We start from the raw sequence: 22,714 nt of genomic DNA on the forward strand, positions 1-22,714 counted from the left end.
TGCTGGAAGCTCTCCTCAAAGAGATTTGGCAATAAGCGACCAAAGTCACTCTAATGTGGGCAGAGTGACTCCTTGGGAAGATCTGGAGAGTTCTCTGACCAATAAGAAGGTGAGACGATGGGTGCAAGTGCGGACTCCTTCTCTGGCAACGGCAGGGACGGTCTGCCTGCTGCCTGACCAGCAGAGGGTACCTCCTGGCACCTTGAGTTGGGGACGGCAGGACACCTGGGAAGGCTGTGAGTCCCCAGAGGGAAGGGAATGGTTACTGGGCTACCAAGACAATCTATACACACACACACACGCAAACACACACACACACATACATACATGTGTATATATATATATATATACACACACACACATATATATGTATGTATGTATATATATTGGTTAAAATATGAAGGAAAAACAAAATTCAGGAGAGTAGACTGCAGCTGGATAATTGCTCTTTTAAGCCTTGGAGATATAGGGCTTGCACTTTTAAAAGAAATTGTATGTTTATACTCCAAAAACATGTATTCTAATGTTATTTCTGTTCTTAAAATATTAAACATTAAAAAAAAATGAACCCAGCATGCCACACAGAAAGGGCTTTTGTGGTCAGTACCAAGGAAAGATAGGAGGGGCATGAAGGGCACTCAGGTCAGTAAGGCCCAACAAAACGAGCTCAGTGTTGGTTTGGGGGCAGTGTGGTGGCTTAAGGTGATTTGTCCCAGCAGATGTTCAACCCAACTTGCTTAGGTTCCAAGGTTCCATCATGGAGGAGAGACCCTCAGGGATGCAGAGAGACCCTGTCTCCACAGCAGGGTCGCCCATGCCCTCGTGGGCCCTGGCGGCCACTCCCTAGCTTCCCATAGTGCACCCTTCACGCCTCCAAGTGCATCATGCATAGATCGGAGCTCGCTCATGCTCTCAAGTCAGGAAATTAGGATGTTGGAGGGGGAGTAGAATTGCTGGATGACCTGGTCCCAGTCTTCCATGTGTAGATCAGAAAAGAGATCCAGAGAGGGAAGGAACTGACCCTTGGTTGTAGGGTCAGGGGTAGGAATTCCCTGCTCTCTTCCTCTCACCCACTTCCCTCAGCACTGCTAGTCTTGGCTGCCCATGCCAGAGTTGCCACAGAGCACAGTGTCACCTTTTCTGTGGCACCTCTGAGGCCCTTCCTGCCTGGCTCCAGAATTCCCATGGGAGAAGCTTATCCATGTCAAACCTCCATGGCTCCAAGCAAAGTCTCCTCAGAAAAAAACCACAGCACGGACCTGGAATGACCCACATACCTCTGCCATCCTTCAGGGCTTCAGAGGTCCTGGAACAGCCCCTTCCTCTTCTCCGGATTACAGCCAGTAGCCCTACCTCGGAGTGATCACTCCATGTTCACCATGTGCTCCCCAGTCCCACTGGTCCTGTCCTTTCAAGAGCTCTGAATATTTTCTAGCTGGCAAACCAACAGGACAGGTGTTCACGGGAAAGTCCCACCAGACACTCAGGGCTCTCACATGGTTTGCCATTGTTTCTTATTTATTTTTTCTATACAAAAATCTTTAACCTGTAAAAGAAAGAATCATAAACATTTTACGTTATTAGATCCTCAGATCTTACTCATAGCTGTATTTTGTGCATTTTTACCAACCTCTCCCCATTTCTCCCTACACTAGCCCTCAGCAACCACTCTTAAACTCTCTGTTCCTGAGTTTGCCTTTTTTAGATTCTACATATAAGTGATAGAATCCAATATGTGTCTTTCCCCATCTGCCTTATTTCACTTAGCATAACGCTCTCAAGTCCCATCCATGTTGTCCCGAATGGTAGGATTTCCTTCTTTCTCGTGGCTGAATAGTAATATTCCACTGTATATATGACTCATTTTCTTTAGCCATTCTTCCACTGATGGACATTTAGGTTGTTTCCATTCCTTGGCTATTGTGAATAATGCCACTGGTTCTTCTTAATCAGTTTTAGGTTAGGGACTCTTACACATCTGGACATGTGGGTAGTTTTGCATACAATTCCACGTGCTTATCGATCCCTTAGGAATCCTCAGGTCAGAAGCTCCTGCTCAGGATGGGAGTATCTGGCCAGAGGAGGTATTGGGGGTGGAGAGGGGCAGAGAGAAGGAGGGATTCTCCTGGGCAACTGATGGCTCCCCTCCCCGCTGTCTGCAGCACTGGCCAGCGGTACAAGCTCAACAGATGCTTGTGTAACGAAGCCCTGATGGCGTACACAGTTCTCAGCCTAGGATAGTCAAGAACAGTACTTTAGGCCAACTGTTGAATTATAATAATATGAAAATATACCCTATCAGAGCCCTGCCATCAGCCTTTCTGCCTTGTGCTTTGTAAATAGGAGACTAGTACCTGCCTCATGGTGTGGTGAAGGTTACATGAGTTAATACCAGAACCCATCGGGGCGCCTGGGTGGCTCAGTCGGTTGAGCGTCCGACTTCAGCTTAGGTCATGATCTCACACTCCGTGAGTTCGAGCCCTGCGTCGGGTTCCGTGCTGACAGCTCGGAGCCTTGAGTCTGCTTTAGATTCTGTGTCTCCCCCTCTCTCTGCCCCTCCCCTGCTCATGCTCTGTCTCTCTTTGTCTCAAAAATAAATAAAAACATTTAAAAAAATTAAAAAAAAAATACCAGAACCCATCTACGTGCTCGTGGCCCTCAAGTCCCTATCTCCAACCCATATCTCTGCCTGAACCACCCTCCGCTCCTGACTCCATGTGGAAGTTACTCGGGTACCTCAGACTCAGTGTATCATAAGCCACACTTAAAGTAGTTCTCCCAAAGCTCCCCACCCCCACATGTGCCCAAACTTCTGCTTCTCAGTGATCCTGGTCTCAGTGAGTTGTTGACTTGCCCTTGATTCCTCTCTCTGTCCTCCCATGTTCTTTCAGTCCTCACGCCCTGCTGGGTCTGTCTCTGAAATGCCTCCTCATTTTTGCAACTACACCCCTTGACCAAGTCAGCATCTGGCTTGACTTGCATCAGGCAGTTGCCTTCGTCAGATGAATCCATTTTCCAACTGTAGCCAGAAATGAGGTCACACTGCTCCTCAGCACTAAAACAGTAATGGCTTCCAATTGCCTGGAACACAGCATCCAAACTCCTTTGCTGGCTTCCACAGCACGGCCTCCAGCTGTGCTGCTAGCTTCCACTCCTTTGGGTGGCCTGTACTCACTCTCATGACTGGGCCTTCCCTCCTGCTGGGAACTCCGTGGCCCCGGGCCCCGTGCCCTGAGGCTTCTCATTGAGGCCCCAGGTTGCACATCGCTTCCTCCAGATGTCCAACCCCCCAACGTGTGCTCCAACATCAGCCCATTTCCACTGTCAGCACCTGTGTGAGTTACTTGTTAACTGCCTTCCTGATAATACAAGTTCCTCCGTTGCTGCATCTGGGGTACCCGGCATGCTTCCGGGCATGCAGTTGGTGCCCAAATGTTTGTTGAATGAAAGCTGGGAACTGGGGAGATGGCCGAGACTGACCTCAAGACCGTGCGAGATCTCACCTCAATGGTGCAGACGCACTCCTGCAACAGATGCAAGATACCTTTCAGACCATGTCTGACCAGGTCATTGGAAGAATTGGTAACACGAGTAGTCACATTGACAACCTGGAGAAAAATGTTGCAGACCTCATGGCACAGGCTGGGGCGGAAGAACTGGAGGGTGAGAACAAAACACCTGCCACACCAAAGAGCTGAAGTTTGTTAACTTGCCCTGAAACCCGGAACACCATTTTTACAAGCCAAGAGAAGAACAAATGGCTTAAAAAAATTTTTTTAATGCTAATTTAGTTAGAGAGCGAGAGGGAGACAGAGGATCCAAAGTGGGCTCTGTGCTGACAGCAGTGAGCCCAACACGGGGCTGGAAGTAACAAACTGTGAGATTATGACCTGAGCCGAAACCAAGAGTTGGACGCTTAGCCGACTGAGCCACCCAGGTGCCCCCCAAATGACTTTTTGAAGCAACTACTATATATAGACAAGATTTCTATTATAATGTGTGCATTCTTCCTGTCACATACTCTTGTTAGTTTATAGAGTGATTCACACCCCCCTCCTGGTTTCTTGAACATGGTAACTTCACATCTTGGACCAAACACTAGAGCAGTTCCTGCATAAAACTCTCAAAATTTTTATTATATAAAAAAAAGTCAAATGAATGCTGAACTCATTAAGCACCTACTATGTTCCATGGGCTGCACTTGATCCTTAATTCAGGTTTTCCCATTTACTCCTTACAACTTCTGTGGTCTTACGAAGAACCAGAAGTCTGGCTTCCAGTGGGTGTTGGACCAGGACTTGAACCAGGTCTGGATGACTCTACGCCTGAATTCAGCATATCCCGAATCTCAGGCCTTCACACACAGGTCACCAATTGTCCCGGTTTGCCTGGGACAAGGGGGTTCCTGGGACATTGGACTTTCAGTGCTAAAACCAGGAAAGTCCCAGGCGCATCGGGACAACCTGTTGCTCACTGTATTAACAGACCACAATGTTGCCACATTTGTGTGTTACTTAGAAGTTCCTTTAACATCATTTTTACCCACCTGCTTTTACATGGGCTTATCCTAAAATGTAAATCACACTTGTGATGGAATGGTTATTTATAGTTTTGTTAATGTGCAGTAAAAGGAAAGCAGTCTATCTGCATATCACGTAAAGCTATCTCACAGAGCTCCAGGGGTGAGCCTGGCCTGCTTTGTGAAACCTTATCCAACCCTGCACTTCCCCAGACCCAGGATCTGTCCTTCCTGCCTCTGAGCTCCCCAGGAAGCACTGAACTTGCCTTCTTGGAACTCGGTCCAAGAGTATCAGTGCTCACTAGGGTGTGGAGGTTATCACCTTTGATACACAGCCTCCCCACGAGGGCTGTCTCCCTAAGACACCAGCGAACGAGTATCCTATTAGTGACATCTGGACGTGTGTGTGTGTGTGTGTGTGTGTGTGCGCGCGTGCTGCAGGGGTTGGTAAGCAGTGTGTCTAGGCCATAGCTGGTACACTTGTCCCAGTCAGGGTATGGACCCAGGTGTGCCGGCTTATCTCAGGCAGGGCCAGAACATAGGCCCAGCTCCTTAGGAAGACTTGGTTGATTTGGTCTTGGGACCCTCTGCTCCCTTATCAAGCTGAGGGCTGTGTCCTGAGTCCTTTGACCTCTGCCTTGACACTTCCTGTCATTCAAGAGCTGCCTGCATCTAAATGGCTCTCCCCACCAGTTCCACAGGGGGGCGCTGCAGCACCACAGTCAAGAAATAGAACATTGGCAAACCTAGCCAGTCTGCCCAGATCCCTTCCCAGCCCCCTCCCTACCCACAAAGGTAACACATCCCTTTAGGTACACATCCCTAAATAGCAGAGTTTAGATTTGCCTGCTTTTGAATTTCACATAAATAGAATCATACTGGATGTATTCTTCTGAACTTCTCCAACTTTGTGTTCATCAGTTCACTCAACGATTATTGACTGAGCATCTACTATGTGCTAGGGTCCCTATTAGATGTTCAGTACACAGCAAAGAGCATCTTCCACAACAATTCTGCCTGCACGGAAATTCCATGCCAACAGTGCCCTCCTCAGTGGTCCCCGAGGCCATGCTGACCCAATGAGGCTGATAGTCCTGCCTCCAGATATTCTGGAGCCGCCTTCTTGGTTCTGCTCAGGGTTTTGGAACTCCTTCCTCCATTGCCCCAGATTAAGATACCACAAGAAAAGAAAATTACAGACCAATATCCCTGATGGATATAGATGCAAAATCCTCATCAAAATACTAATAAACTGAATCCAACAGCATATTAAATGGTTATACACCATGGCCAGGTGGGTTTTATCCCAGGAATACAAGGTGGTTCAACACCAAAATACCAGTGTGATACAACACATTAATAGAATGAAAGGAAAAAAAAATGATCATCTCCATTAACACAGAAAGGCATTTGACAAAATCTAACACCCTTGCATGATAAAAAACACTCATAAAATTAGAACTTCAAGGGAATTGCCTCAATGTGATAAAGGCCATATAAGAAATAACCATGGCTAACACCAAATTCAATGGTAAAGCACTGAAAGATTTCCTCCTGACATCAGGAACAAGATAAGGATGCCCAGTTCACTACTGGTGTTCAATATATACTAAAAGTCTTAGCCAGAGAAGTTAGATAAGAAAAAGAAAGGAAAGGCATCCAAGTTGAATCAGAAGAAATAAAACTATATATGCAGATGACATAATCCCATATATAGAAAATCCCAAAGTGTCCACAAGAAAACTACCAGAGCTAGTAAGTGAATTCAGCAAAGTTGCAGGGTACAAGATCAACACACAAAAATTCACTGTGGTTCTATACACTTGCAAAAGCAATAAAAAAAAAGATATTAACAAGACAATTCTGTTTACAATAGCACCTAAAAGAATAAAATAACTAGAGATATGTTTAACCAAGAATAAAAACTTCTATACTGAAAACTAAAAAAAAAAAAAGCCAAAACAAACAAACAAACAAAAAAACAGTTGAAAGATAAAGAAGACCTAACTAAGTGGAAAGATGTGTTCATGGGTGGGGAGACAATATTGTTAAAATGTCAAAACCACCCTAAAAGATCTACAAATTCAATGCAATCCCCAACATTCCAACAGCTTTTTTTTTTTTTTTTTTGCAGAAATGGAAAAGCCTATGAAATTCATAAGGAATTTCAAGGGACCTTGAGTAGCCAAAACAGTCTTGAAAAAGGACAAAGTCACAGGATTCACATTTAATGACTTTATTTTTTTTTCTTTTTTTTTTTTTATATGAAGTTTATTGACAAATTGGTTTCCATACAACACCCAGTGCTCATCCCAAAAGGTGCCCTCCTCAATACCCATCACCCACCCGCCCCTCCCTCCCACCCCCCATCAACCCTCAGTTTGTTCTCAGTTTTTAACAGTCTCTTATGCTTTGGCTCTCTCCCACTCTAACGTCCTTTTTTTTTTTTTTTTTTTTTCCTTCCCCTCCCCCATGGGTTCCTGTTAAGTTTCTCAGGATCCACATAAGAGTGAAACCATATGGTATCTGTCTTTCTCTGTATGGCTTATTTCACTTAGCATCACACTCTCCAGTTCCATCCACGTTGCTACAAAAGGCCATATTTCATTTTTTCTCATTGCCACGTAGTATTCCATTGTGTATATAAACCACAATTTCTTTATCCATTCATCAGTTGATGGACATTTAGGCTCTTTCCATAATTTGGCTATTGTTGAGAGTGCTGCTATGAACATTGGGGTACAAGTGCCCCTATGCATCAGCACTCCTGTATCCCTTGGGTAGATTCCTAGCAGTGCTATTGCTGGGTCATAGGGTAGGTCTATTTTTAATTTTCTGAGGAACCTCCACACTGCTTTCCAGAGCGGCTGCACCAATTTGCATTCCCACCAACAGTGCAAGAGGGTTCCCGTTTCTCCACATCCTCTCCAGCATCTATAGTCTCCTGATTTGTTCATTTTGGCCACTCTGACTGGCGTGAGGTGATACCTGAGTGTGGTTTTGATTTGTATTTCCCTGATAAGGAGCGACGCTGAACATCTTTTCATGTGCCTGTTGGCCATCTGGATGTCTTCTTTAGAGAAGTGTCTATTCATGTTTTCTGCCCATTTCTTCACTGGGTTATTTGTTTTTCGTGTGTGGAGTTTGGTGAGCTCTTTATAGATTTTAGATACTAGCCCTTTGTCCGATATGTCATTTGCAAATATCTTTTCCCATTCCGTTGGTTGCCTTTTAGTTTTGTTGGTTGTTTCCTTGGCTGTGCAGAAGCTTTTTATCTTCATAAGGTCCCAGTAATTCACTTTTGCTTTTAATTCCCTTGCCTTTGGGGATGTGTCGAGTAAGAGATTGCTACGGCTGAGGTCAGAGAGGTCTTTTCCTGCTTTCTCCTCTAAGGTTCTGATGGTTTCCTGTCTCACATTTAGGTCCTTTATCCATTTTGAGTTTATTTTTGTAAATGGTGTGAGAAAGTGGTCTAGTTTCAACCTTCTGCATGTTGCTGTCCAGTTCTCCCAACACCATTTGTTAAAGAGGCTGTCTTTTTTCCATTGGATGTTCTTTCCTGCTTTGTCAAAGATGAGTTGGCCATATGTTTGTGGGTCTAGTTCTGGGGTTTCTATTCTATTCCATTGGTCCATGTGTCTGTTTTTGTGCCAATACCATGCTGTCTTGATGATGACAGCTTTGTAGTAGAGGCTGAAGTCTGGGATTGTGATGCCTCCTGCTTTGGTCTTCTTCTTCAAAATTCCTTTGGCTATTCGGGGCCTTTTGTGGTTCCATATGAATTTTAGGATTGCTTGTTCTAGTTTCGAGAAGAATGCTGGTGCAATTTTGATTGGGATTGCATTGAATGTGTAGATAGCTTTGGGTAGTATTGACATTTTGACAATATTTATTTTTCCAATCCATGAGCAGGGAATGTCTTTCCATTTCTTTAAATCTTCTTCAATTACCTTCATAAGCTTTCTATAGTTTTCAGCATACAGATCCTTTACATCTTTGGTTAGATTTATTCCTAGGTATTTTATGCTTCTTGGTGCAATTGTGAATGGGATCAGTTTCTTTATTTGTCTTTCTGTTGCTTCATTGTTAGTGTATAAGAATGCAACTGATTTCTGTACACATTTAATGACTTTAAAACTTACTACAGGGCATGTGGGTGGCTCAGTTGGTTAAGTGTCCTACTCTTGATTTTGGCTCAGGTCATGATCTCACAGTTTGTGAATTCGAAGCCTGCTGTGAGCGTGGAGCCTGCTTGGAATTCTCTCTCCCTCCCTCTTTGTCTCTGCCCCTCCACCAAGTTTTCTCTCTAAATAAAAAAAAAACAAAAAACAAAAACAAAAACAAAAAAACTACCTACAAGGCCACAGTAATTATAGTATGGTACTGGCCTAAGGCTAGACATACCATTCAAATAGAACTAAGAGTCCAGAAATAAACCCATGTGTCTATGACCAACTGATAGTTGATAAGGATGCCAAGACCATTCAGTAGGGAAGGCATGGTCTCTTAAGTGATGCTGGGACAACTGAGTTTCCACTTGGAAAAGAATGACACTGGATCTCTACCTCACAGTGTGCACAAAAATGAACTCAAGTGGATCAATGACCTAAATACAAGAACTAAACCATACAGTTCCTAAACGAAAACTCAGGTATATATTTTCATGACCTTGGATTTTGCAATGGAGTTTTAGATATAATTCCAAAAGCATGAGAAACAAAAAGAAAATGGATAAATTCAGCTTCATCAAAATTAAAAATTTTTTGTCCATCAAAGGACATTATCAGCAGAGTGAAAAGACAATCCAGAGACGGGGAGAAAATATTTGCAAATCACATACTTGATAGGGAATAAACCAATTAGAAGATGGGCAAAGGACCTGAATAAACATTTCTCCAAAGAAAATATACAAATGTCCAATAAGCACATGAAGAGTTGCTCAATATACTTATCATTAGGGAAGCAATCAAAACCACAAAAAGATACCATCTACTGGGATAGCTATCATAAAAAAAAAATTGGTGTTGACAAGGATATGGAGAAATTGGAAGCCTTTTATATTGCTCGTGGGAATGTAAAATGGTGCAGACACTGTGGGAAATAGTTTGGCAATGCCTCAAAAAGCTAAAGAGAATTATCATATGATTCAGCAATTTCCCTTCTAGGTATATACTCAAAAAAATTGAAAACAAGGACTTGAAGAGATCCCTATGTGTTGCTGTTTGTTGCAGCCTTATTCACAATAGGTTAAAGCTAGACACAACCCAAATGTCCATCAGTGTAGATGGATAAACAAAAGATGATCTATCCATATGATGGATTATTATTATTATTATTATTAATAAAATTATTAAGCCATAAAAAGAGTGAAATTCCTATAGAAGCTACAACATGGAGGAAGCTTGAAAACATGCTACATGAAAGAAGCCAGATACAAAAGGATAAATGTGCTATGATTCCACTTATCTGAAATATCTAGAATTGGCAAATTCACAGAGACGGGAAGTAGAATCAGGGTTTCGGGGAGTTGCGGAGAGAAGGGAATGGGGAGTTATTGCTTGATGGCTACAGAGTTTGTGTTTGGGATAGTGAACAGGTTTTGGAAATGGATAGAATGGACGGTTGCACAACCCTATGAGTACAATGAGTGCCACAGAATTGTATACTTAAAAATGGCAAAACTGGCAAATTTTGTTCTATATATTTATAGACACAATTAAAAAAAGAAAGAATTCAGGCCAATGATGTGGAAAGAAACGTGCTGGAAAGCTTCTGGGAAAGGTTTCCTCATTCTCAGCAGAGAGTCAATGGATGAGATGCTCTCTCTCATTTCTCTGGACCTGCCATGGCCATCTTGCTCAGTGGACTGAGGATGAAGTCACTATGGAAGCAGATGGAAAGACATAGGTCCTGGATGATGTCATTAAGTGACTGAACCAATGGGCTATGGAGTCAGCCAGTCCTCTCTTGGGATTCAAAATTATGTGAGATAATAACTTTCTTCTTTTTAGAAAAAGGAAACACAAACACCCAAGACAATAAAGAGCTCTTGAGCTTAAAATAGGGAATTTTCTGGGGTGCCTGGGTGGCTCAGTCGGTTGAATGTCTGACTCTTGATTTTGGCTCAGGGCATGGTCTCATGGTTCATGATATCGAGCCCTACGTCATCGGGCTCTGTGCTGACAGCACGGAGCCTGCCTGGATCCTCTCTCTGCCCCTCCTCTGCTTGTGCATGCTCTCTCTCAAAATAAATAAATAAACTTTAAAAAATAAAACAATAAAAATGAAATAGGGAGTTTTCCGAAAGACCTGGAAGATGAGAGATTGAGATATTCAGACAAGTTGGGGTAATGGCTTTGCCCCACCAGAAAGATGAAGAAGATGGATGAAAACACATCACCTTTCAAGTAGCTGCAGCCAAAACAGCTTGCACAATCCATCAAACCAGAGAACAACTGTAGAGAACAGTAGAAGATGCTTGGAGGACAGTTTTCCCCTTTGGGGAAGCAGAAGGAGCCACAGGATGGAGAGGAAGTGTGAGCAAACTCAGGGCCCAGGAGGGTGAGGAGGTGGGTGTTTGGGACTGGGTGTTACTCTGGAGACCTGGAAGGTGAACCAAAGGCAGTTTTAGAGAAATGGGTGTATGCAGCTGGGTTCAATACTTACTGGAAAATTGTTGAAAAAGGAGAAAAGGAAAGGAATGCACACAAAAGTAACTGAAGAAGATAAAATAATGGCTCACTTCAAGATTGTATTAAAAACCTCCACACTGAGAAAACTGCACTGCAGTCAGGAAAATCACAGCTAGAGCGGGACAGGCAGAAACTGCTCTGGCAGAAACCAAAGTCCTTGAACTCACTTGAGTTCAGAAAAGAATTTTCATGCAGATCCTGTCTTTGCAAATCAGCAGCGCCTGCCCTCCCTGAGCCACTGACCCACCGGGCCATGGGGGAAGTTGCAGACCACAAGTGCTAATGGTAAGTGTGGGGAGTCTTTCGAAGGGAGCTCCAGGGCACGTGGGTGGAGGGAGGGAGGAGGGCTTCCATCTCAGAACTGAAGGACACAGTGGGGATTGATGCAATATCGTACCTTCCTGCCTGGCACATCCTGGTCATTACCAGGGCCCCAGGCACCGGGACGAGGCTGGTGTGGGAGGGTAGGCGCCAAGCTGTATCCCCACGTAGAAATTGCCAGTAATGGGAAGTCAGCCCAGCCCCCACCTGCCCCCAGTCACTGGGGCCAAAGGAGCCTTGTGCTGACCCGTCGTACTTCCTGCCTGGGCTCGTTTGTCAGGGCAGGCTGGCCTCTCCTTCCCCTTCAAGGTGCTGGCCATCACTTTCCCACACTCTTCCCAGGCCTTTGACTTGAGCCCAGCTGGCACATAAAGACACGGCTCAATGGGGCTACTGGGTGGCTCAGTGGGTTAAGTGTCTGACTCTTGATTTCAGCTCAGGTCATGATCTCACAGTTTGTGGGATGGAGCTCGGTGTCTCCATGCTGGGCTCCGTGTTGACAGCGTGGAGCCTGCTTGGGATCCTCTCTCTCCCTCTCTCTCTCTGCCCCTCCCCCACTTACATGCATGTGCACGTGCAGCTCTCTCTAAAAAATAAATAAGCTGAAAAAAAACACAAAAAACCCACAGTAGGATGGACTCTGAGCCAGAAGAAGTGCAGTGGGGCCCCTTGAGGTGGCATGGTGGTGGGGGAGGGCTGCTGGGCCGGTCCAGGTCCCCGCACTCCTGCACTGAGCCCGGGCACATGGGGGTATTCTGCTGATCCTGGCGTCTCCGTGCTGCGGGGATGAGAGGACCCAAGAGGTGAAGCTGGGCCGGCTGCATGAGCCCTTGTGTCCGTCCTGGGAAGGAGGAGGGCAGAGAGGAGCTGTGGGGTGGAGGGCGGCCACGGTCTCCAGCTGAGGGGCCCGGGGCCACCCTGGGCCTGGATTGTCCAGGAGGTCTCACCATGGCCCACAGCAGGACAGGTATTCAGGAGGTGGGGACTGCCACCATCAGACTGGCTCATGGGCTCCAGCAGAGGTAGGCTGTAGTCAGAGGCCCATCCAGGCCTCAGCCCCGCCTGCACCTCCCTCTGGCTGAAAGGCTCTGTGTCCCTGCGGCAGGGGCTGCTCGGTGCAGGACCCACTGACAGGGCCGGGGGCCTGTTCGCCCGCTGGGGCCTGGAATGGAGCTTCTGGTCCCCGGTGGGCCCCTTGGGAGTGGAAGCGGTGGAAGCCGGGGGCCCTGGGGCGCCGGGACCCCACCTGCTGCAGCTCCTGGCTGCCCTCCGACCTCAGGGTTAAAGGCATGGTGAGGTCCGCGGCTGGTGCCTGGCACATTGTGTCGGTGGCTCCAGGCTGACCTTTGCTCACCTCCTCCCGGGGCCTCGGCCCCCGAACCTTCGCCCTCCTGTTGCCACTCCCAGTGGCGGCCGTGCCCGGCTGCTGAGGCCACCTATCTGCTCAGCGGCTTGGGGTGCTTCTCACCACCTGTGCTCCCCGGCCCTCTGCCTCCCTTCTCTCCTCTCTCTTCTCTGCCTTCTCACTTCTTACCCCTTCAGACCTTCCAGGAGCTGGCAAGGATGTGCTCGTTCACTCGCCCACTTATTCTTTTGTTTTGGGGGTTTGATTTTTTTTTTTTTTTTACATTTTGTCCCCATGATCATCTCTTATTTATTTTATAACTGGAAGTTTGTACATTTTGATCCCCTTCATCGATTTCACACAACCGCACCCCACCCCCACCTCTGGCAACTACCTGTTCTCTGCATCTATGAGTTTGGGTTTTTGTTTTTTTGTTTTTTGTTTTTTTTCGATACCACATACAAGCGAGATCACACGGTATTTTTCTCCGTTTGACTTACTTCACTTAGCATAATGCCCTCAAGGTCCGGTTTATTCTCCAACTGACAACGTGCAGGACCCTCAGAGATCCAGGGATGAAGGTTCAGCCCTGGAGGAGGTCCCCACTCTGAAAGGAGTCATGTGTAGAAACTGCTGGGGATCCCGTTAATGCAGCAGAGTAAGGGGGAGGGGTGTCAAGGAAAGCTGTCTGGAGGAGGAGGGGTGAAGCTAAGACTTAAAGGCAGAGAGAATTTTACCAGCAGCTGCGCCTTTTCAGGGGGACCCAAAGCAGAGTGTACTGGGGTGAGGTCTGCATGTTGGGCCTGAGCCTTGAAGGAGTGGCTGGATTTTGGAAACTTCAGCACTAGCAGAATTAGCATTATCATGAGTGGTAATACCATAGAGGAAGAGCTCTGAGGCCGCCTCCCCCACCTGCCTGGCCAACTGGATGGTGGGGTGGTGTGGGCACCGCCCAGGCCCTGAGCTCCAGCAGACAAGCCCGAACCTACCACCGACCACCTTCCTGGGTCACACAGAGCTCTGCCTCTCCCCTTCACTAGCTTGATCATTAGACCAGAACTTAACCCGGGGAGGATTTGAGGAGAGACTTCCTGACCCAAAATAGTTCTGCTGTGGCAGCGTGGGGCCCCAAAAGCCCCCCGCACAGAAGTGTTCCTCAGGTGAAGGTGTCCCATCTGCAGGGGCCCTCAGGTAAAATGTGAAGTCTCAGAGAAGGGGACCAGTGGTGTTTGAGGCTGGCCGTGGATTCCTCTCAGTGCTCTGTGAGCAGATGCCATCCAGGGAGTCTGAGTAGCGGAAGGGCCCTGGTCACTGTAGGGCAAGCAGGCCATCCCTGTCTGTCTCACCTCACCCCGATCCCAATGCCAGGGGGAGAGATCCTGAGTGGGAAGAGGCTCCCCAGACCAGACAGGTATGGAGGGAGACTCCTCTAGTTGAGAAAGTCTCCCCCACATGGCAGAAATCCAGCTGCTAACCATTTAGGCTCACTCATCCTGCAAAGAGACGAGGCCACCTACTGTGACCCTTCTTATTGGGGTCGAATTGTGTCCCCCCAAAAGAGCTCTTCAAGTCCTAATGCCCTATACCTGGGATTGTAACCTTATTTGGAAATGGGGTCTTTGCAGATGTAAGTTAGGGTGAGGTCCTACTGGATTTAGGATGGGCCCTAATCCAGTGACTGGGGTCCTTATAAAGGAAAGCAGAGGGAGATTCAGACAGAGAGATGCAGACACACAAGGAAGAAGGCCATGCGATGATGGAGGCAGAGACTGGGGTGCCGTGCCTATAGGCCAAAGAAGGCCAAGGATTGCCTGAAGCCACCAGAAGTAAGGAGAGTGCCGAGGATAGATTCTTCCCTATAACCTTCAGAGGGAGCATGGCCATACGGACACCTTGCTTTTGGATTTCTAGCCTCCAGAACCGTTAGAGGATAAATGTTTCAGGTCACCCAGTTTGGGATACCTTGTTATGGCTTCCACAAGAAACTAATACACTTACATCCAGAGCGAGCTACCTTTGGCTTGTGCCTCGATCCCTTGGCCTGACAGCCAGGTTTGGGGTGTGTCTGTTGGTGAGTCACATGAGGCGGCAAGATGGGGGCCTGCACCTGGACTTTCCTTCTCTCTCTCAAGAATTATTTGTTGATCACCTACTGGGGTCCAGGCACAGTAGTGGGGGATAGACATGAACAGAGGCACGGCCCAGCTGACACTCCAGTCTGGGGAAAGAGTGTGGGAAAACCCATAAGGTTCATGGTCTAGGCCACAGCCCACCATGTGGGATTCCTGTGAACAGTGCAGGGGTGCTGTGACCCAGGCGGTCATGGATTGCCAGAGCAGCTGAAGGCCAGTGAGCTGGGGGTGGGGGGCATGTCAGGGCCAGTGGGGTGCTTGGTGGGAAGCTTGCCGGGCTTTCCAGCCCCACTTGGGGGACACCAGAGTTGGGCTGGCTCCCTGTGTCTCAGGCCATCAGCGCTCACAGTGGTGACCACCTTGGTGACCTTACAAAGTTGACCCCAAAGGCTCAGAGAGGTCAGGAGGCTGTCTGTCTCAGGTACAGTGTGGATGACTCAGTGGTCCTCCTGCCAGAGGAAAGAAGGCCCGGCTGGGAGCCGAAGGGGAAGCCAGAGACAGGGACCCAGAGGCTCTGGGGTCTGGGCAGGGGCTCCCCCCGTCACGAGGTGGTCCCTGTCAGAAGATGCCTTTGCTTCCCACACCACGAAGTGTTTCTGAATTGTCCGCTCCACCTCACCACTTGGGTCGCATCTCAAACTCAGCATGCCCTACACCCCACCCTCTCAGCACATCTTTCTCAAAGATGCCTCTCATGCCTTTCCCTTCCCCCTTTACTCATGGTCCCCGGAACAAGTGCACTTTGTCAAAATTCAAACTTGCTCCCCTTTCTGAAAGATGACAGTGAAACACGTCCATCATAAAAAAAATGATTGAATATGGAAAAGTAGAAAGGACAAAGCACCTGTACCACATGGGTTTATTTCCTTTCAGTCTTTTTTCTGTGAATTAAAGTTTTTAATGTTTTATTTTAGAGAGAGACAACACAAGCAGGGGAGGGACGGGGGGGGGGACACAGAATCCGAAGCAGGCTCCAGGCTGTCAGCACAGAGCCCGACGCGGGGCTCGAACCCACAAACCGCCAGATCATGAGCTGAAGTCAGATGCTTAACCGACTAAGCCACCCAGGTGCCCCTTTCCTATGAATAGTTTGACATTGTTTTTATCTTACATTTCCATCCCTGCCCTCCCCAACTCAGTATAATATTGCATTTTCTTGGACCCTGAAAATTCTTTGTAAAATATCTTTTTAAGAGACTGCTCAAAATCTGCTTAAATCCCTTGGCAGTTTCCATGGCTTTCTGGGTACTAAAATTTACTAAAATTCACCGTTCAGCTCTCAAGGTCAGTCATGACCTGACACCTGCTTCTCTCCCTCTCCTTACTCCCTCCTGAACCCCCTGGATCCCTCCCAAAGGAGCATGGACACACGGTCCCGAGTGCCCCTCTGCCCACCGTCCCCCACAGAGTACTCTGCTGTCCCCAGGGTCACTTCCGTGGCTCAGGAAGGCAATCCTCCACCCCTTGTTGGGACGGGAACTGGGGCAGGTCTATACCCTAGTGGGGGCTGCGTCCATCCTCTCCAGAGCTTCCGTTTGTGTCCAGATCCCACCCAGTGGAATGAAGGAAGGGCCTTGGGATTCTGGGAAGGAAAGCCTTCCTCCCCGATGCAAAGACACATACAGGGGAACTGCTGCTCCTCTCGGGTGGCCATCACTTCGGATGGATGTGACACCTGAAGCTGTGACTGGTGACCGTGGGGGCAGAGATCACCAAGAGTTGAGGATGAGAGTGGCACGGGAGCAAGATGGAAGGCTGGCCTTCCTTGATGAATTGTTGAGCGGGGCACCCGGTTCACTGCTCATTCTGCCTCTGGATTTCTTGTGATGTTGCTTATTGTTTAAGTCACTATTGATTACCACCAGGGCACCCAGACTGACCTTTCCTCCTTCTCTCCGTGGTCCCGGGCCAGCCCATGCTATGAGGCCTCCGCGTCTGCCCCAGGAGGGCCCCACTCATACTCCAGCACTGCCCCAACCCCCGCCCCCGGGGCTGCCGTGCCCCCTACCCCCCACCTGCGCTGAGGCCCTACTGGGTTCCCTGCCACCCCTCGCCACACCCTCCAGTACTGGTGTCACTCTATCACAGTATCTCTGTCACTGGACACTCTCAGGCCTGGGTGCCCTGGGGGTGACTGGGAATTTCTCAAGGGCAGTGGCCATGCCTCATTTGGGGTGAGCCCACTGCACTTGGTACACAGTAGGTGCTCAGGAAATGTGAGCTGAGTGAACGTTAGTATTGGTCCCCTGCCTTTGAGCCTTTTGTGCTTAGTGTGTGCTATGGACTGAATTGTGCCCTCCCCCCCCCCCCCCCCGATTTATACATTGAAGCTCCACCTCCCGATGTGACAATATCTGGGGATGGGGCAATTAGGCTCTGATGAGGTCATGAGGATGGGGCCCCATGATAGGATTAGTGCCTTGTAAGAAGAGACATGAGAGGCATCTGGGGGGCTCGGTCAGTTAAGTGTCCTACTCTCTTGATCTCGGCTCAGGTCCTGATCTCACAGTTCGTGAGATTGAATTCCACATCAGGCTCTGTGCTGACAGCATGGGATTCTCTCTCTTCCTGTCTCTCTGCCCCTCCCCTGCTTACACACACATACACACACACACACACACACACACACACACACACACTCTCTCTCTCTCTCTCTCTCTTTCAAAATAAATAAACATTAAAAAAAAGAGAGAGAGACACAAGAGACTTGCTTCCTCTCTCTCTGCCATGTGAGGACACAGCAAGAAGGTAGCCATCTGCATGCTGGGAAGAGGGTCCTCACCAGAGTCTGACCACCCTGGCACCCTGGGCTTGAACTTCAGCCTCCAGAACCATGAGAAATAAATCTGTGTTAGGCCATCCAGTTCATGATGTTTTGTTATGGCAGCCTGAGCTAAGACTGTGTTGTTGGCCATGGCCAACTGTTGCTTAACATTGTGGTGTGGGAGCATGCTGTTCTCTTCAGGGCAGGGCCTGAACCTTCTTCCTTTCTAGGCCTCTCCCTCCCATGGACCCCGGGGACTGGCCCAGGCCACCAGTGGAACACTGGATGGCCCACATGGCCTGCTCTGAAATGACCCCTTTTTACCTGCTAAGGGGTCCCAAGTGGGGTGTATGGGTAGACAGGGCCTCGGGGACATCCCAGGCAAGGCCCCTTGTCCCCATTCGTGACTTCTGCCCAAAGTCTTTTGGGAGGATGGTGGCCAACAGAGACAATCCCAGACTGGACGCCTGGCCCTGTCTGGACTCCTGAGGCCTGGGCCTGGGCCAAGGTGGCCACAGCCCTGATCTCCCAGCTCTTGGGAATATGCTTGATATTGTTAGAGCTCCTGTGAGTCACCGCGAGCACCCCCGGGTTAGGGCAGAGTCTGGCCCAGTCCTCAAGGTCAACCAGGAGACCAGGCTCAGGTGTCCCATGCAGAGGGACAAGAATGTGGTCAGGGACCAAGGACAGAGTGGGAGGCTAAGTGGAGGTGGAACAGAGAGAAGGCAAGCCAGGGCTTGAGCAGAGAAAGGGGCCTTAAGTAATGTTCAAATGACCAGGACAGCAAGGACAGCAAGGCCCTCTCTGTGCCAGCCAGGGAGTCCTGTCATTAAACATGCTTCACAGTGGGAGGTTGGTGTATCTGGGGTGTGGCAGGGCAGCCTGAGGGGCGGGTCAGGGGCAGCCCTGGCTGGACATCAGCACTGGTCCGGGGCAACTGCCACCAAGTGTGGGAAGGCCCAGATTTTGTTCTCATTGGCAGCTGGTTACCCAGCAGGTGGGGTGGTGGGGGGCTGGCTTCCCGGAAAGGTCTAGGCTGGTGGGCAAGTCTTTGAACTTCCCACCCCACTCACTGCCCCTGGCTAAAACCTGGAAGGGCAAGGTCAAAATGCCAGGGTGGCCTCGAGGGATGGAACTTTTGCCACATGTCACGTTTCAGCTCCAGAGAGTGGCTCAGGCCCCAGGGAGGCCAGAGGGGAGGGTCACAGCGTGGTGAAGAGGAAGGAGGACTGGTGTCACTCGTGGGTGGGTCGGGTGAGGCACCTGTCCAGGAGGGCAGGCCCCTGTGACAGACAGGCTGGGGGATCCAGCAGGGCTTTGGCAGGACAAGAGATGTGATGGACACATGGCCCAAGATTCTGCACAGGAGTGTTGCTCACGTCCCAGGAGAGAGCTTGAGGCCCAGGTCGGCTGTGGCGGAGGCCTGGTGCAGGGTGAGAGGACACACACGGGAGGGGAGAGGTAGGGGCTGTGGGGAGCAGAGAGCTGAGCTGCTGTGGTGGAGAAAGGCTTCAGAACCACTTCCCCTGCCCCGCCCTTCCGCAAGCTATTTAACAAACAGGACATCCTACAAACGCAGAGAGAAGGTGGCCTGTGCGCTCTGGGGAGTGGCTGTCTATCCCCGTTTCCTCCTGGAGGTCAGGACCAACCACCCCAGCCAACACAACTGCCCTTTGGAAGGACTATCAAGGGGAAATAGCGTCGCTGCCACAAAATGGAGAGAGGCTTGTGGCCAGACTCGGGGAGGTCCCCTAGGCTCCTCTTAGTTCTAGGGAAATGAAAGCCAGCAGCAGGGACCAACAGTGGGCTCAGGTCCCACGGTGTGAGTGACCCCACCGGGTTAAGTAACCCAACTAACCCAAGGGCCTGCAGAGGACAAAGGGAGTGTGGAGTCACAGAGGGGACAAGCCGTCCCGTGATCTGTCACGGAAAGCACAGCATCTGTTCTTTTGCAACCCTGCTGCGTCATACCGATTTTGCTATACTTCACCCATTTTAATGTTCTTTCCTCTCTTTCCCCCACTATAATACAGGGCAGCTGTTCTCAAAGTTTGTGGCCACAGAACCCCTTTAACTCTTAAAAGCTGTTGAGGACCCCAAAGAGCTTTTTGTTTGGGTCCTGTCAACATTCACCAGAAAGAAATTAAAGCCAAGAGCTTTAAAAAAAATATCAATTCATTTAAAAGCAATAAATTCACCACGCTAACTTTTTTTGATGAAAAATAACCATATTTTCCAAAACAAAAACTTTTTTTTTTTTTTTTTTTTTGATGAGTAGGAGCGCAATAATTGATTTTGCATTCTGCAGACGTTTAATGTCTGGCTTAACAGACTGCATTCCCACGTCTGTTTCTGCATTCAGTCTGTCGCAGTCTGTCCTCTCGGTCCAAGATAGGAGAGTTGGCTTCCCCGCCCTGGAAGGTGCAATTGGGAAAGGGAGGACCATGCTGTGGTAGTGAACTTTAATCCACACCTTCTGGAATAGATGGCAGCACAAACCAGAGGGTGGAGCGACACCTCCCAGGGTAGTTGGTAAGCAGCTTCGGAAAGCTCCATGCTCCCTTGGTGGGGGGGGGGGGGGGAGGGCACCGCGTGGCAGCAGGCACAGTTGTGGCAGCCGGATGGCAGCATGGGAAGAGGGTGGATGTCAGCCAAGGGATTGGTGGAGTGGACTTTTGTCATCATCTTTGGTGACCCAGCATCAGAGGACCCTTCCTTTTTGGGCAAAATCCTTTACTGGGTGGGTTCTGCAGAGACCGGCCTCAAGGAGCCAGATAATCTGTGAAGAGGGTGAAGGTGTGCCTGAGGGTTTACCTGATCCTCTCCCTCCTGGCACTTGAATCTTGAGCGCACGACAGAGACAGCGGGGAATTACTGTGGCAGTGGGGTGGCACGTACTATTTTGGTGGCAGTGTCATGTGGCCGACGCTGGGGCACCAGCTGCAGCATCCTCCCCAAATGGTCCCTGTGGCATGTCCTGGCCTGGGTCTGGGGCAGCACTCTCCTTGACCCCTGTGCACTTGCTGACTGGACCCCAGGCCTCCTGTCAGCCCGAAGTACCCGTATTCTCCTGACCACTGTCCTTCCCAGCTCAGTCCTGTCACTGCGGACCACCCAGAAGCCTGGAGAGAGCTGGCCACGGGGGTCTGCCTCTTCCCTCTAGTGTGCTGCCATGGTCCATCTAGACTCTGTTTCTTCCTGGGTTTCCAGCACCTCCCACCTGCCTGGGTTCCCTGTGCCCTGTTTTGACCTTTCCAAGGGATCCTGCAGAACCCCCCGGGGGAGGCCAATGGGTTACAGCACGGTCATCAAACTGTCCTGGGTGGAGCCTCCAGGGACCTGCCATAGCTTAGGAGGGGTCCAACCGCAGAGTCCCCATCTCGCCTCAAATCCCATCTCCCCCCCCCCCACATTCCCCAATTTTTTATTACAAACGATTAACTTTTTAAAATGACAGGCTGTTTGTAAAACAGAGGAGGAAAATGATCTACTACAAATTTTGTGATTCCTTTCCAGTCTTTGAAACTCTCTTGCGACATCTGTGCAGACTGTCATCGTTCCCTGGGCGTGTACCGGCCAACCCCCACCCCGAGCTCGGCTTTGTGCTCTGACCAACGGAACGAGTATGCCCGACACACACGTGTGGGCAGGGGCTGGGTTGTGCTTGCAGGGGTTGGCTTGGCCTCTTGTGCTTCTGCCATGAGAAAGAAGAACATGCCCCAGGGAGCGCTCCTCCTTCACCTGGGACCCAGAGCAGAATAAGGGACGCATTGTGGAACAGACCTGGATCAGACCCAGGGCCCAGCGTGGAACCGCCACAGCTGACTTGTAGACCGGAGAGCGCGAGTCTGCAAGCCGCTGAGATTTCCAAGCAAAAGCTAACCCATCACCTTACAGGAGGAACTCGTTCCAGAGTTTGACACACGCTAAATATTGTGGAGAGTCCGCATTACGAGGTAGTAAGTCCCCAGGCACAGCTGAGAGAGCATATTGACTGTTACAGTCACTCCCACTGTCTTTATCTAATGGTTTGAGGCCAGAACAGGTACCGGACAGAGGACAGGGAGAAAGCTTATCACCTTCAGACCCTGGCTCTCCAACTCCAGGAGGGAGCGGGGGTTGGGTGAGTGTGGGGAAGGTCGGAGGGATTGTACCAATTGCCAACAACCCCTAGCCTGATGCCCGTAGACAGGAGGGGCTGGCCATCCCACTGCGGCCCCCAAACCCGCCCCTCGATTCCTCCAGCAGCTTGCTCCTCCACTCCTGAGTCTTCCTGAAGTGCAAGTTCATGTCTTTGAGATATCATTTGAGGCTGGGAAGGGTGGTCAGGGGCTCTGTGCTCCTGAATACAAAGATGGGCCCGAAGTTCGGGGCAGCATTTTGCACACCCAGCTCTTGCTATTTGCTTGTTATCCCCCACAGCGCGTGCTATCTTGTCACTGTCACTTTTGTGTACTTTGTGCACGTGGGGAGGAAGCACATCTGAATCATGTCTGGCTCAGGGTAGGTCCTCAATAAATGTTTGAAAAAAACAAATGAATCTTTATGAAATGTTACATCTACTGCTGCTTGGGGCTGCTTCCCACATCCCGCGGACTGGTGGAAATGGAGAAGGTGTGTGTGTGTGAGCGCGCGAGCGAGCTTGGCACGGTCCTGGGTGACTGGGGCGCCCTGAGGCTTTCAGGCACGCAGGCTCCCAGGACTGGCTTTTGTTGCTGGCATGCCCCCTCGCTACGCATATCACGTTGTTTACTTAATTCACATCGCTAGCAATTTAGATCATTTTTACTAAGTTGCTAATGACAAAAATGGATTCCCTCCTTTCTTTTCTCCAGTAATAATATCACGACGCCTTTTTATTTCAACCTCCTTTTCAAAGTATTCATTTGTTCTCAGCCATAAGAACATTATTCTCCCAGAATCTGGTTTTTGCCTGGTTCC

At 49.2% G+C, this 22,714-nt stretch overlaps 1 long non-coding RNA gene and 1 pseudogene across 1 annotated transcript; both read left to right on the top strand.

Annotated features, from left to right (window-relative positions):
- Window positions 1-3,465: 3,465 nt before the first annotated feature.
- LOC124516350 (heat shock factor-binding protein 1-like) lies at window positions 3,466-3,698 on the top strand (annotated as a pseudogene).
- A 7,353-nt stretch (window positions 3,699-11,051) lies between these two features.
- LOC124515531 (uncharacterized) lies at window positions 11,052-22,309 on the top strand. Its single transcript, XR_006962833.1, has 2 exons — window positions 11,052-11,496; window positions 21,290-22,309. It is a non-coding gene; the product is annotated as an uncharacterized LOC124515531 (long non-coding RNA).
- Window positions 22,310-22,714: the final 405 nt, after the last annotated feature.

This window comes from Lynx rufus, unplaced genomic scaffold (genome assembly GCF_022079265.1).
Source record: "Lynx rufus isolate CCGP_SWC_20201006 ecotype Redwood Valley unplaced genomic scaffold, mLynRuf1.p SCAF_2, whole genome shotgun sequence".
In the NCBI taxonomy this organism is placed as follows: domain Eukaryota; kingdom Metazoa; phylum Chordata; class Mammalia; order Carnivora; family Felidae; genus Lynx; species Lynx rufus.